Source organism: Dendrobates tinctorius, unplaced genomic scaffold (assembly GCF_039654945.1).
Source record: "Dendrobates tinctorius isolate UK_male_01 unplaced genomic scaffold, ASM3965494v1 ptg000129l, whole genome shotgun sequence".
Taxonomy (NCBI): domain Eukaryota; kingdom Metazoa; phylum Chordata; class Amphibia; order Anura; family Dendrobatidae; genus Dendrobates; species Dendrobates tinctorius.
This window is the reverse complement of record NW_027361797.1, coordinates 22,148,222-22,161,402: the sequence shown is the minus strand read 5'-3', so window position 1 is coordinate 22,161,402 and position 13,181 is coordinate 22,148,222. Positions and strand designations below refer to the sequence as shown.

Sequence of the window (13,181 nt, the reverse complement as noted above, 5' to 3'; positions counted from 1 at the left end):
TAACAGTAGTCCGACTGCTTTGCGATGTTTTCTCGCGTAGCACTCGTCAGTATTTTACGCTAGTGTGACCCTGGCCTAAGAGAGGTAATCATGTAGATAGGGACCTATCAGCCTTATGAGACCACCTTGATGTTGGTTGATGAGCAGACGTGATTTGGCCAAATTGTGTGCAAAGCGTCTCATTCATTTTTTCCTAGTATTCAAAAGCTGTATTGCTATTCATATTTCATATATTTCACATTGACTTGCTTTAGCACGATAGAGTGCAGCATTTTTTTCATAGAGAAATGCAATGTGTCCATTCCTTGGATGCCCTATAGTGGCCCTGTGTGAAATGTGATATTTTTTATATTTTGCTCAACCATCGTGCAAAAGTCTCATGCAAAACACGAAAGAAATTAATGCATGCTGCAATTTTTTTTGCCACTTGCAGATTCAGTCTGTGGAAAAAAAAAACATTTGCATTGCCCCATTAAATAACATTGTCCTGAACGCTGTCCATGTGTTGTCGTTTTCTTTCACAGAAAGCACTCAGATCAAAAATATGGTCATGTGATCTTAGCCTTACAGAAATAAATGTGAGAACATACTTTGCAATACCTAAAATAAGATTATTATGTAAAACTGACTCTGAAATATCTTACTTGTTGTGACAAGACTGCTTTTTTTTTCTATTCTAGAGGAAGATCAGCAGATGTCCATACTGATGGCTGCTTTGTTAACAATGGAAGATCTGGAGCAATAGGGGGAATTGTTTATTGGGATCCTGAAAATCCTCTAAGTAATTCCTGTAATGGGTTTTGTTCATGCTAATGTTTGGCAAAATGAAGTAAGTAAATATATTTCTTTTTATCATTTTTTTTTTTTTTAAATACGTTTTAACGCCTTCAGGGCTGGGCAACATGATACTGCAGGGCAGTTCTATTACGGCGATTTCAGTCTGTGTGCCCATTATCAGAAAATAGCAGCGTTTTGAACGCAGCGTATGCAGCGTATTTTCACTGCATCCAAAATGCTGCGATTTAGTTACGTAGTTAAAGCTGCATGTTCTTAGTGAACTGTGCGGATTTACCGCATCTAATGAATGGCTTTGGGGGAAGCTGCATGTTCGTAAATCCGCACCGCGGGTGAGTATATGCCTCGCTAAGTAGTAGCACATTGGGCATGGGATTTCTATAAATCCCATCCATTGTGCTTCTAATGTGTACAGTAGAATGCAGTGTTTTGTATGTAGTGCAGGTGAGCTGCGTCCAAAACGCTGCTCTTCCTGAGCGTGGTCACATACCTCAAAGATTTTTTTAATTTATTTCAGTGTTAAAAAAGAAAACGTTTTGTAAAAAAAAAAAAAAAAATTGCAATTTTGTAATGTTTTCATTTCTGGGGGGAAGCACGGCAGTAAAAAAAAAAGAAAAGAATCAGCCACACTTGGCCTTTGTCATATTGTGTATAAGGGGCTGGTGTAAAAACTAAAATTTTTCGGATTTTGTAGTAGTTTATTTTTACATCAGAAAATACGAAAATGATGTATTTATTTTATTTTTTTGAGGATACTGTTTTAAATGGGGGGGCGGTTCTGTTACTGTGCAGAGTGACACTGTCGCCTTTTTTCTTCATCTGGTGTAGTGTAGAAGTTGGGAAAAAAATAAGGAATGTGTTCTGCAAGCGGAGCTCTAGATAATTCTGTTATTTCCTGGCAAGCCCTGGCTGGAAGACGTGATGGCAGTGTGTGCTGGATGAAAGATGAAAAACAAAGATGAAGGACTTCACTAGAGACATCACTGGTGAGTCAGTGTGTTACCTGTACACTGACACTATACACTATATACAGAGTGCCTTTGTATAATGTCTCCACTGATCACTGTGTTATCTGTACACTGACACTATATACAGAGCTCCTGTGTATAATGTCACCAGTGGTCACTGTATTACCTGTACACTATATACAGAGTGCCTTTGTACAATGTCACCAGTGATCACTGTATTACCTGTACACTGGCACTATATACGGAGGTCCTGTGCATAATGTCACCGGTGATCACTGTATTACCTGAACACAGACACTACATGCTAAGTACAGCTCTCCTGTGTATAATGGCACTTATGGTGATAGTATTATGTTTTTTTATTAATGATCAGTATTGTAGTATTCAGTCACCATGTCGTGGTAATATGTGGTCTGGGAATGGTGCGGTGGTATTTGTTCCTTGTGTGTGCTATTATTCTGTTACTGGTGGTAATATGTGGTCTGGTCATGGTGTGGCAGTATTAGTTCCTTGTATGTGGTATTATTGGTCACCATGTGGTGGTAATATGTGGTCTGGGCGTGGTGCTGTGGTATTTGTGCCTTGTATGTGCTATTATTCTGTCACTGGTGGTAATATGTGGTCTGGTCATGGTGTGGCAGTATTTGTTCCTTGTATGTGGTATTATTGGTCATCATGTGGTGGTAATATGTGGTTGGGACATGGTGTGGTGGTATTTGTCCCTTGTATGTGCTATTATTTTGTCTCTGTGGTGGTAATATGTGGTCTGGTCATGGGGTGGCTGTATTTGTTCCATGTATGTGGTATTATAGGTCACTATGTGGTGTTAATATGTGGTCTGGACATGGTGATGGTGCGGTGGTATTAGTCCCTTTGGATGTGATTATTGGTCATTTTAAAAATTGAAAAATAAATAGAAATATACCTAAATTGTATTGGATATTTTAGCAAATGTTCAATAGGTTACAGTAGAGTAGGGCCCGGCCAAAAGAGTCTACCTTGTCGTGGTGGCAGATTTACAAAATCTTTAGGCCAAAACAAGAGCTGCTGGCTAGATGTGTGATCTGGTAATGGGAACTGTTAATGTGTGTTTGATGAGAAGTGCAGTTTTTACTGTCGACAGTTTGAGGGGTGGGGCTGGGGTGGAGCCTGGGCGGAGTCTCAAGGGGGCCCTGAAAATTTTGCCAGTATGGGGCCCCCGAAATTCCTAGTGGCAGCCCTGCCAACGGGAAAAGGGTGTGCTCCGGTGGCATGCCAACAGGAAAAGGGTGTGGTCCGGTGGCACGCCAACGGGAAAAGGATGTGCTCCGGTGGCACGCCAACAGGAAATGGTGTGCTTTGGGAGCACGCCTACGGGAAAATGGTGTGCTTCGGTGGCACGCCTGCGGGAAAAGGATGTGCTCCGGTGACACGCCAACAATAAAAGGGTGTGCTCTGGTGGCACGCCTACCGGAAATGGTGTGCTTCGGTGGCACACCCAGCGGGAAAAGGATGTGCTCCACAAAACTGGAAAAGGGTGTGCTTCAGTGGCACGCCAACTGGAAAAGGGTGTGCTTCAGTGGCACGCCAACTGGAAAAGGGTGTGCTTCGGTGGCACGCCAACTGGATAAGGGTGTGCTGCGGTGGCATGCCAACGGGAAAAGGGTGTGCTCCGGTGGCACACCCAACGGGAAAAGGATGTGCTCCCTTGGCACGCCAACAAGAAAAGGATGTGCTCCGGAGGTCCGCCAATGGGAAACGGGTGTGGTCTGGTGGCACGCCAACGGGAAAAGGGTGTTCTCCGGTGGTAAGGGAAAGCTATGTGGGGCTATTTATTTTGAATTTAAGGCTATAGGGGCACAATATATTAAATAGCAGGCTTTCTGGGTCCCATTTTATTAAATTGAGTTCTTTGTGGGCCGCATTATATTAATTTTAGGGCTACATAGGGCCCATTGTATTAAATAGAGGGTTATGTAGAGCCTTTTATATGGGGCCCATTGCATTATGTTGGGTTGTGTGGTGCCCATTACATTAAATGTGCTATATGGAGCCCATTCTACTCTATGTAGGGCTTTGTGTGGGGAGGTATTATACTGTCGGCAGGGCTGGCTAAAAAGGCCAAGATGGGCACCCTGCAGGCAAATAAAAAAGTCAAAGAATTCACTGCGGTGTCAGGCTAAAAAGCCCAAGATGGGTGTCCCAGTGTTAAGCAAAAGGGCCAGAACATGTACCGCAGTGGCAGTGTAAAAAAAAAAACCCAAGATGGATGCCATGGTGGTAGACAATAAGGCCAGTGAATGTATCTTGAAGGCAGGCTAAACAGCCCAAGATGGGCGCACTGGTGGTAAGCAAAAAGGCCAAGTATTGGGCCCTTCTGGCTGGCCCACGGGAAATGGTGTGCTTTGGTGGCACACCAACGGGAAAAGGGTGTGCTCTGGTGGCACGCCAATCGGAAATGGTGTGCTTCGGTGGCACGCCAACTGCAAAAGGGTGTGCTTTGGTGGCATGCCAACTGGAAAAGGGTGTGCTTTGGTGGCACGCCAACTGTAAAAGGGTGTGCTTCGGTGGCACGCCAACGGGAAATGGTGTGCTTTGGTGGCACGCCAGCTGAAAAAAAGGGTGTGCTCTGGTGGCACGCCAACCGGAAATCGTGTGCTTCGGTGGTATGCCAATGGGAAAAGGGTGTGCTTCGATGGCATGCCAACAGGAACAGGATGTGCTCCGGTGGCACGCCAACAAGAGTGCTCCGGTGGCACGCCAACGGGAAACGGGTGAGCTCTTGTGGCATGTCAAGGGAAAAGGGTGTTCTCTGGTGGTAAGGAAAAGCTATGTGGGGCTAATTATTTTGAATTTAAGGCTATAGGGGGCACAATATATTAAATAGAAGGCTTTCTGGGTCCCATTATAATAGAGTGCTATGCAGGTTCCATTATATTAAATTGAGTTCTTTGTGGGACGCATTTTATTAATTGGAGGGCTACATGGGGCCCATTGTATTAAATGGAGGGTTATGCAGAGCCTTTTACATGGGGCCCATTACATTATACGTTGGGTTGTGCGGTGCCCATTACATTAAATGTTGGACTATATGGGGCCTATTAAATTAAATGTTGTGCTATATGGAGCCCATTCTACTTTATGTCGGCTATTTGTGGGTGGGCATTATACTGTTGGCAGGGCAGGCTAAAGATGGGCACCCTGCAGGCAAATAAAGTCAAAGAATTCACCGCAGTGACAGGCTAAAAAGGCCAAGATGGGTGTCCCGGTGGTAAGCAAAAGGGCCAGAACATGAACCGTAGTGGCAGTGTAAAAAAAAAAAAACAACCAAGATGGACTCCAAGGTGGCAGACAATGAGGCCAATGAATGTATCTCGATGGCAGGCTAAAAAGCCCAACATGGTCGCACAAGTGGTAAGCAAAAAGGCCAAGTAGTGGGACCTTCTGGCGGGCCCATGGGAAATGGTGTGCTTCGGTGGCACGCCAGCGGGAAAGTGGCTGTGCTTCGGTGGCACGCCAGCGGGAAAGTGGCTGTGCTTCGGTGGCACGCCAGCGGGAAAGTGGCTGTGCTTCGGTGGCACGCCAGCGGGAAAGTGGCTGTGCTTCGGTGGCACGCCAACGGGACAGTGGCTGTGCTTCGGTGGCACGCCAACGGGACAGTGGCTGTGCTTCGGTGGCACGCCAACGGGACAGTGGCTGTGCTTCGGTGGCACGCCAACGGGACAGTGGCTGTGCTTCGGTGGCACGCCAACGGGACAGTGGCTGTGCTTCGGTGGCACGCCAGCGGGACAGTGGCTGTGCTTCGGTGGCACGCCAACGGGACAGTGGCTGTGCTTCGGTGGCACGCCAACGGGACAGTGGCTGTGCTTCGGTGGCACGCCAACGGGACAGTGGCTGTGCTTCGGTGGCACGCCAACGGGACAGTGGCTGTGCTTCGGTGGCACGCCAACGGGACAGTGGCTGTGCTTCGGTGGCACGCCAACGGGACAGTGGCTGTGCTTCGGTGGCACGCCAACGGGACAGTGGCTGTGCTTCGGTGGCACGCCAACGGGACAGTGGCTGTGCTTCGGTGGCACGCCAACGGGACAGTGGCTGTGCTTCGGTGGCACGCCAACGGGACAGTGGCTGTGCTTCGGTGGCTCGCCAACGGGACTGTGGCTGTGCTTCGGTGGCACGCCAACGGGACTGTGGCTGTGCTTCGGTGGCACGCCAACGGGACTGTGGCTGTGCTTCGGTGGCACGCCAACGGGACTGTGGCTGTGCTTCGGTGGCACGCCAACGGGACTGTGGCTGTGCTTCGGTGGTAAGGGAAAGCTATGTGGGGCTATTTATTTTGAATTTAAGGCTATAGGGGCACAATATATTAAATAGCAGGCTTTCTGGGTCCCATTTTATTAAATTGAGTTCTTTGTGGGCCGCATTATATTAATTTTAGGGCTACATAGGGCCCATTATATTAAATGGAGGGTTATGTAGAGCCTTTTATATGGGGCCCATTGCATTATGTTGGGTTGTGTGGTGCCCATTACATTAAATGTTGGGCTATATGGGGCCTGTTACATTAAATGTGCTATATGGAGCCCATTCTACTCTATGTAGGGCTTTGTGTGGGGAGGTATTATACTGTCGGCAGGGCTGGCTAAAAAGGCCAAGATGGGCACCCTGCAGGCAAATAAAAAAGTCAAAGAATTCACTGCGGTGTCAGGCTAAAAAGCCCAAGATGGGTGTCCCAGTGTTAAGCAAAAGGGCCAGAAAATGTACCGCAGTGGCAGTGTAAAAAAGAAAACCCAAGATGGATGCCATGGTGGTAGACAATAAGGCCAGTGAATGTATCTTGAAGGCAGGCTAAACAGCCCAAGATGGGCGCACTGGTGGTAAGCAAAAAGGCCAAGTATTGGGCCCTTCTGGCTGGCCCACGGGAAATGGTGTGCTTTGGTGGCACACCAACTGGAAAAGGGTGTGCTCTGGTGGCACGCCAATCGGAAATGGTGTGCTTCGGTGGCACGCCAACTGCAAAAGGGTGTGCTTTGGTGGCATGCCAACTGGAAAAGGGTGTGCTTTGGTGGCACGCCAACTGTAAAAGGGTGTGCTTCGGTGGCACGCCAACGGGAAATGGTGTGCTTTGGTGGCACGCCAGCTGAAAAAAAGGGTGTGCTCTGGTGGCACGCCAACCGGAAATCGTGTGCTTCGGTGGTATGCCAATGGGAAAAGGGTGTGCTTCGATGGCATGCCAACAGGAACAGGATGTGCTCCGGTGGCACGCCAACAAGAGTGCTCCGGTGGCACGCCAACGGGAAACGGGTGAGCTCTTGTGGCATGTCAAGGGAAAAGGGTGTTCTCCGGTGGTAAGGAAAAGCTATGTGGGGCTAATTATTTTGAATTTAAGGCTATAGGGGGCACAATATATTAAATAGAAGGCTTTCTGGGTCCCATTATAATAGAGTGCTATGCAGGTTCCATTATATTAAATTGAGTTCTTTGTGGGACGCATTTTATTAATTGGAGGGCTACATGGGGCCCATTGTATTAAATGGAGGGTTATGCAGAGCCTTTTACATGGGGCCCATTACATTATACGTTGGGTTGTGCGGTGCCCATTACATTAAATGTTGGACTATATGGGGCCTATTAAATTAAATGTTGTGCTATATGGAGCCCATTCTACTTTATGTCGGCTATTTGTGGGTGGGCATTATACTGTTGGCAGGGCAGGCTAAAGATGGGCACCCTGCAGGCAAATAAAGTCAAAGAATTCACCGCAGTGACAGGCTAAAAAGGCCAAGATGGGTGTCCCGGTGGTAAGCAAAAGGGCCAGAACATGAACCGTAGTGGCAGTGTAAAAAAAAAAAAACAACCAAGATGGACTCCAAGGTGGCAGACAATGAGGCCAATGAATGTATCTCGATGGCAGGCTAAAAAGCCCAACATGGTCGCACAAGTGGTAAGCAAAAAGGCCAAGTAGTGGGACCTTCTGGCGGGCCCATGGGAAATGGTGTGCTTCGGTGGCACGCCAGCGGGAAAGTGGCTGTGCTTCGGTGGCACGCCAGCGGGAAAGTGGCTGTGCTTCGGTGGCACGCCAGCGGGAAAGTGGCTGTGCTTCGGTGGCACGCCAGCGGGAAAGTGGCTGTGCTTCGGTGGCACGCCAGCGGGAAAGTGGCTGTGCTTCGGTGGCACGCCAGCGGGACAGTGGCTGTGCTTCGGTGGCACGCCAGCGGGACAGTGGCTGTGCTTCGGTGGCACGCCAACGGGACAGTGGCTGTGCTTCGGTGGCACGCCAACGGGACAGTGGCTGTGCTTCGGTGGCACGCCAACGGGACAGTGGCTGTGCTTCGGTGGCACGCCAACGGGACAGTGGCTGTGCTTCGGTGGCACGCCAACGAGACAGTGGCTGTGCTTCGGTGGCACGCCAACGGGACAGTGGCTGTGCTTCGGTGGCACGCCAACGGGACAGTGGCTGTGCTTCGGTGGCACGCCAACGGGACAGTGGCTGTGCTTCGGTGGCACGCCAACGGGACAGTGGCTGTGCTTCGGTGGCACGCCAACGGGACAGTGGCTGTGCTTCGGTGGCACGCCAACGGGACAGTGGCTGTGCTTCGGTGGCACGCCAACGGGACAGTGGCTGTGCTTCGGTGGCACGCCAGCGGGACAGTGGCTGTGCTTCGGTGGCACGCCAGCGGGACAGTGGCTGTGCTTCGGTGGCACGCCAACGGGACAGTGGCTGTGCTTCGGTGGCACGCCAACGGGACAGTGGCTGTGCTTCGGTGGCACGCCAACGGGACAGTGGCTGTGCTTCGGTGGCACGCCAACGGGACAGTGGCTGTGCTTCAGTGGCACGCCAACGGGACTGTGGCTGTGCTTCGGTGGCACGCCAACGGGACTGTGGCTGTGCTTCGGTGGCACGCCAACGGGACTGTGGCTGTGCTTCGGTGGCACGCCAACGGGACTGTGGCTGTGCTTCGGTGGCACGCCAACGGGACTGTGGCTGTGCTTCGGTGGCACGCCAACGGGACTGTGGCTGTGCTTCGGTGGCTCGCCAACGGGACAGTGGCTGTGCTTCGGTGGTAAGGGAAAGCTATGTGGGGCTATTTATTTTGAATTTAAGGCTATAGGGGCACAATATATTAAATAGCAGGCTTTCTGGGTCCCATTTTATTAAATTGAGTTCTTTGTGGGCCGCATTATATTAATTTTAGGGCTACATAGGGCCCATTGTATTAAATGGAGGGTTATGTAGAGCCTTTTATATGGGGCCCATTGCATTATGTTGGGTTGTGTGGTGCCCATTACATTAAATGTTGGGCTATATGGGGCCTGTTACATTAAATGTGCTATATGGAGCCCATTCTACTCTATGTAGGGCTTTGTGTGGGGAGGTATTATACTGTCGGCAGGGCTGGCTAAAAAGGCCAAGATGGGCACCCTGCAGGCAAATAAAAAAGTCAAAGAATTCACTGCGGTGTCAGGCTAAAAAGCCCAAGATGGGTGTCCCAGTGTTAAGCAAAAGGGCCAGAACATGTACCGCAGTGGCAGTGTAAAAAAGAAAACCCAAGATGGATGCCATGGTGGTAGACAATAAGGCCAGTGAATGTATCTTGAAGGCAGGCTAAACAGCCCAAGATGGGCGCACTGGTGGTAAGCAAAAAGGCCAAGTATTGGGCCCTTCTGGCTGGCCCACGGGAAATGGTGTGCTTTGGTGGCACACCAACGGGAAAAGGGTGTGCTCTGGTGGCACGCCAATCGGAAATGGTGTGCTTCGGTGGCACGCCAACTGCAAAAGGGTGTGCTTTGGTGGCATGCCAACTGGAAAAGGGTGTGCTTTGGTGGCACGCCAACTGTAAAAGGGTGTGCTTCGGTGGCACGCCAACGGGAAATGGTGTGCTTTGGTGGCACGCCAGCTGAAAAAAAGGGTGTGCTCTGGTGGCACGCCAACCGGAAATCGTGTGCTTCGGTGGTATGCCAATGGGAAAAGGGTGTGCTTCGATGGCATGCCAACAGGAACCGGATGTGCTCCGGTGGCACGCCAACAAGAGTGCTCCGGTGGCACGCCAACGGGAAACGGGTGAGCTCTTGTGGCATGTCAAGGGAAAAGGGTGTTCTCCGGTGGTAAGGAAAAGCTATGTGGGGCTAATTATTTTGAATTTAAGGCTATAGGGGGCACAATATATTAAATAGAAGGCTTTCTGGGTCCCATTATAATAGAGTGCTATGCAGGTTCCATTATATTAAATTGAGTTCTTTGTGGGACGCATTTTATTAATTGGAGGGCTACATGGGGCCCATTGTATTAAATGGAGGGTTATGCAGAGCCTTTTACATGGGGCCCATTACATTATACGTTGGGTTGTGCGGTGCCCATTACATTAAATGTTGGACTATATGGGGCCTATTAAATTAAATGTTGTGCTATATGAAGCCCATTCTACTTTTTGTCGGCTATTTGTGGGTGGGCATTATACTGTTGGCAGGGCAGGCTAAAGATGGGCACCCTGCAGGCAAATAAAGTCAAAGAATTCACCGCAGTGACAGGCTAAAAAGGCCAAGATGGGTGTCCCGGTGGTAAGCAAAAGGGCCAGAACATGAACCGTAGTGGCAGTGTAAAAAAAAAAAAAAACAACCAAGATGGACTCCAAGGTGGCAGACAATGAGGCCAATGAATGTATCTCGATGGCAGGCTAAAAAGCCCAACATGGTCGCACAAGTGGTAAGCAAAAAGGCCAAGTAGTGGGACCTTCTGGCGGGCCCATGGGAAATGGTGTGCTTCGGTGGCACGCCAGCGGGAAAGTGGCTGTGCTTCGGTGGCACGCCAACGGGACAGTGGCTGTGCTTCGGTGGCACGCCAACGGGACAGTGGCTGTGCTTCGGTGGCACGCCAACGGGACAGTGGCTGTGCTTCGGTGGCACGCCAACGGGACAGTGGCTGTGCTTCGGTGGCACGCCAACGGGACAGTGGCTGTGCTTCGGTGGCACGCCAACGGGACAGTGGCTGTGCTTCGGTGGCACGCCAACGGGACAGTGGCTGTGCTTCGGTGGCACGCCAACGGGACAGTGGCTGTGCTTCGGTGGCACGCCAACGGGACAGTGGCTGTGCTTCGGTGGCACGCCAACGGGACAGTGGCTGTGCTTCGGTGGCACGCCAACGGGACAGTGGCTGTGCTTCGGTGGCACGCCAACGGGACAGTGGCTGTGCTTCGGTGGCACGCCAACGGGACAGTGGCTGTGCTTCGGTGGCACGCCAACGGGACAGTGGCTGTGCTTCGGTGGCACGCCAACGGGACAGTGGCTGTGCTTCGGTGGCACGCCAACGGGACAGTGGCTGTGCTTCGGTGGCACGCCAACGGGACAGTGGCTGTGCTTCGGTGGCACGCCAACGGGACAGTGGCTGTGCTTCGGTGGCACGCCAACGGGACAGTGGCTGTGCTTCGGAGGCACGCCAACGGGACAGTGGCTGTGCTTCGGAGGCACGCCAACGGGACAGTGGCTGTGCTTCGGAGGCACGCCAACGGGACAGTGGCTGTGCTTCGGAGGCACGCCAACGGGACAGTGGCTGTGCTTCGGAGGCACGCCAACGGGACAGTGGCTGTGCTTCGGAGGCACGCCAACGGGACAGTGGCTGTGCTTCGGAGGCACGCCAACGGGACAGTGGCTGTGCTTCGGAGGCACGCCAACGGGACAGTGGCTGTGCTTCGGAGGCACGCCAACGGGACAGTGGCTGTGCTTCGGAGGCACGCCAACGGGACAGTGGCTGTGCTTCGGAGGCACGCCAACGGGACAGTGGCTGTGCTTCGGAGGCACGCCAACGGGACAGTGGCTGTGCTTCGGAGGCACGCCAACGGGACAGTGGCTGTGCTTCGGTGGCACGCCAACGGGACAGTGGCTGTGCTTCGGAGGCACGCCAACGGGACAGTGGCTGTGCTTCGGAGGCACGCCAACGGGACAGTGGCTGAGCTTCGGAGGCACGCCAACGGGACAGTGGCTGCGCTTCGGAGGCACGCCAACGGGACAGTGGCTGCGCTTCGGAGGCACGCCAACGGGACAGTGGCTGCGCTTCGGAGGCACGCCAACGGGACAGTGGCTGCGCTTCGGAGGCACGCCAACGGGACAGTGGCTGCGCTTCGGAGGCACGCCAACGGGACAGTGGCTGCGCTTCGGAGGCACGCCAACGGGACAGTGGCTGCGCTTCGGTGGCACGCCAACGGGACAGTGGCTGCGCTTCGGTGGCACGCCAACGGGACAGTGGCTGCGCTTCGGAGGCACGCCAACGGGACAGTGGCTGCGCTTCGGAGGCACGCCAACGGGACACTGGCTGCGCTTCGGAGGCACGCCAACGGGACACTGGCTGCGCTTCGGTGGCACGCCAACGGGACAGTGGCTGCGCTTCGGTGGCACGCCAACGGGACACTGGCTGCGCTTCGGTGGCACGCCAACGGGACTGTGGCTGCGCTTCGGTGGCACGCCAACGGGACACTGGCTGTGCTTCGGAGGCACGCCAACGGGACACTGGCTGTGCTTCGGAGGCACGCCAACGGGACACTGGCTGTGCTTCGGAGGCACGCCAACGGGACACTGGCTGTGCTTCGGAGGCACGCCAACGGGACACTGGCTGTGCTTCGGAGGCACGCCAACGGGACACTGGCTGTGCTTCGGAGGCACGCCAACGGGACAGTGGCTGTGCTTCGGTGGCACGCCAACGGGACAGTGGCTGTGCTTCGGTGGCACGGCAACGGGACAGTGGCTGTGCTTCGGAGGCACGCCAACGGGACAGTGGCTGTGCTTCGGTGGCACGCCAACGGGACAGTGGCTGTGCTTCGGAGGCACGCCAACGGGACAGTGGCTGTGCTTCGGTGGCACGCCAACGGGACAGTGGCTGTGCTTCGGAGGCACGCCAACGGGACAGTGGCTGTGCTTCGGAGGCACGCCAACGGGACAGTGGCTGTGCTTCGGAGGCACGCCAACGGGACAGTGGCTGTGCTTCGGAGGCACGCCAACGGGACAGTGGCTGTGCTTCGGAGGCACGCCAACGGGACAGTGGCTGTGCTTCGGAGGCACGCCAACGGGACAGTGGCTGTGCTTCGGTGGCACGCCAACGGGACAGTGGCTGTGCTTCGGTGGCACGCCAACGGGACAGTGGCTGTGCTGCGGTGGCACGCCAACGGGACCGTGGCTGTGCTTCGGTGGCACGCCAACGGGACAGTGGCTGTGCTTCGGTGGCACGCCAACGGGACAGTGGCTGTGCTTCGGAGGCACGCCAACGGGACAGTGGCTGTGCTTCGGAGGCACGCCAACGGGACAGTGGCTGTGCTTCGGAGGCACGCCAACGGGACAGTGGCTGTGCTTCGGAGGCACGCCAACGGGACAGTGGCTGTGCTTCGGAGGCACGCCAACGGGACAGTGGCTGTGCTTCGGAGGCACGCCAACGGGACAGTGGCTGTGCTTCGGAGG

At 53.1% G+C, this 13,181-nt stretch overlaps 1 long non-coding RNA gene across 1 annotated transcript in view; it reads left to right on the top strand.

Moving 5' to 3' along the window:
* The window catches only part of LOC141047657 (uncharacterized), a 36,839-nt gene extending 32,289 nt beyond the window's left edge, over positions 1–4,550 (top strand). Inside the window, exons 2-3 of the long non-coding RNA XR_012219874.1 lie at positions 681–829; positions 1,624–4,550. This is a non-coding gene — a long non-coding RNA (uncharacterized lncRNA). The remainder of the gene's footprint in view (positions 1–680; positions 830–1,623) is intronic.
* Positions 4,551–13,181: the final 8,631 nt, after the last annotated feature.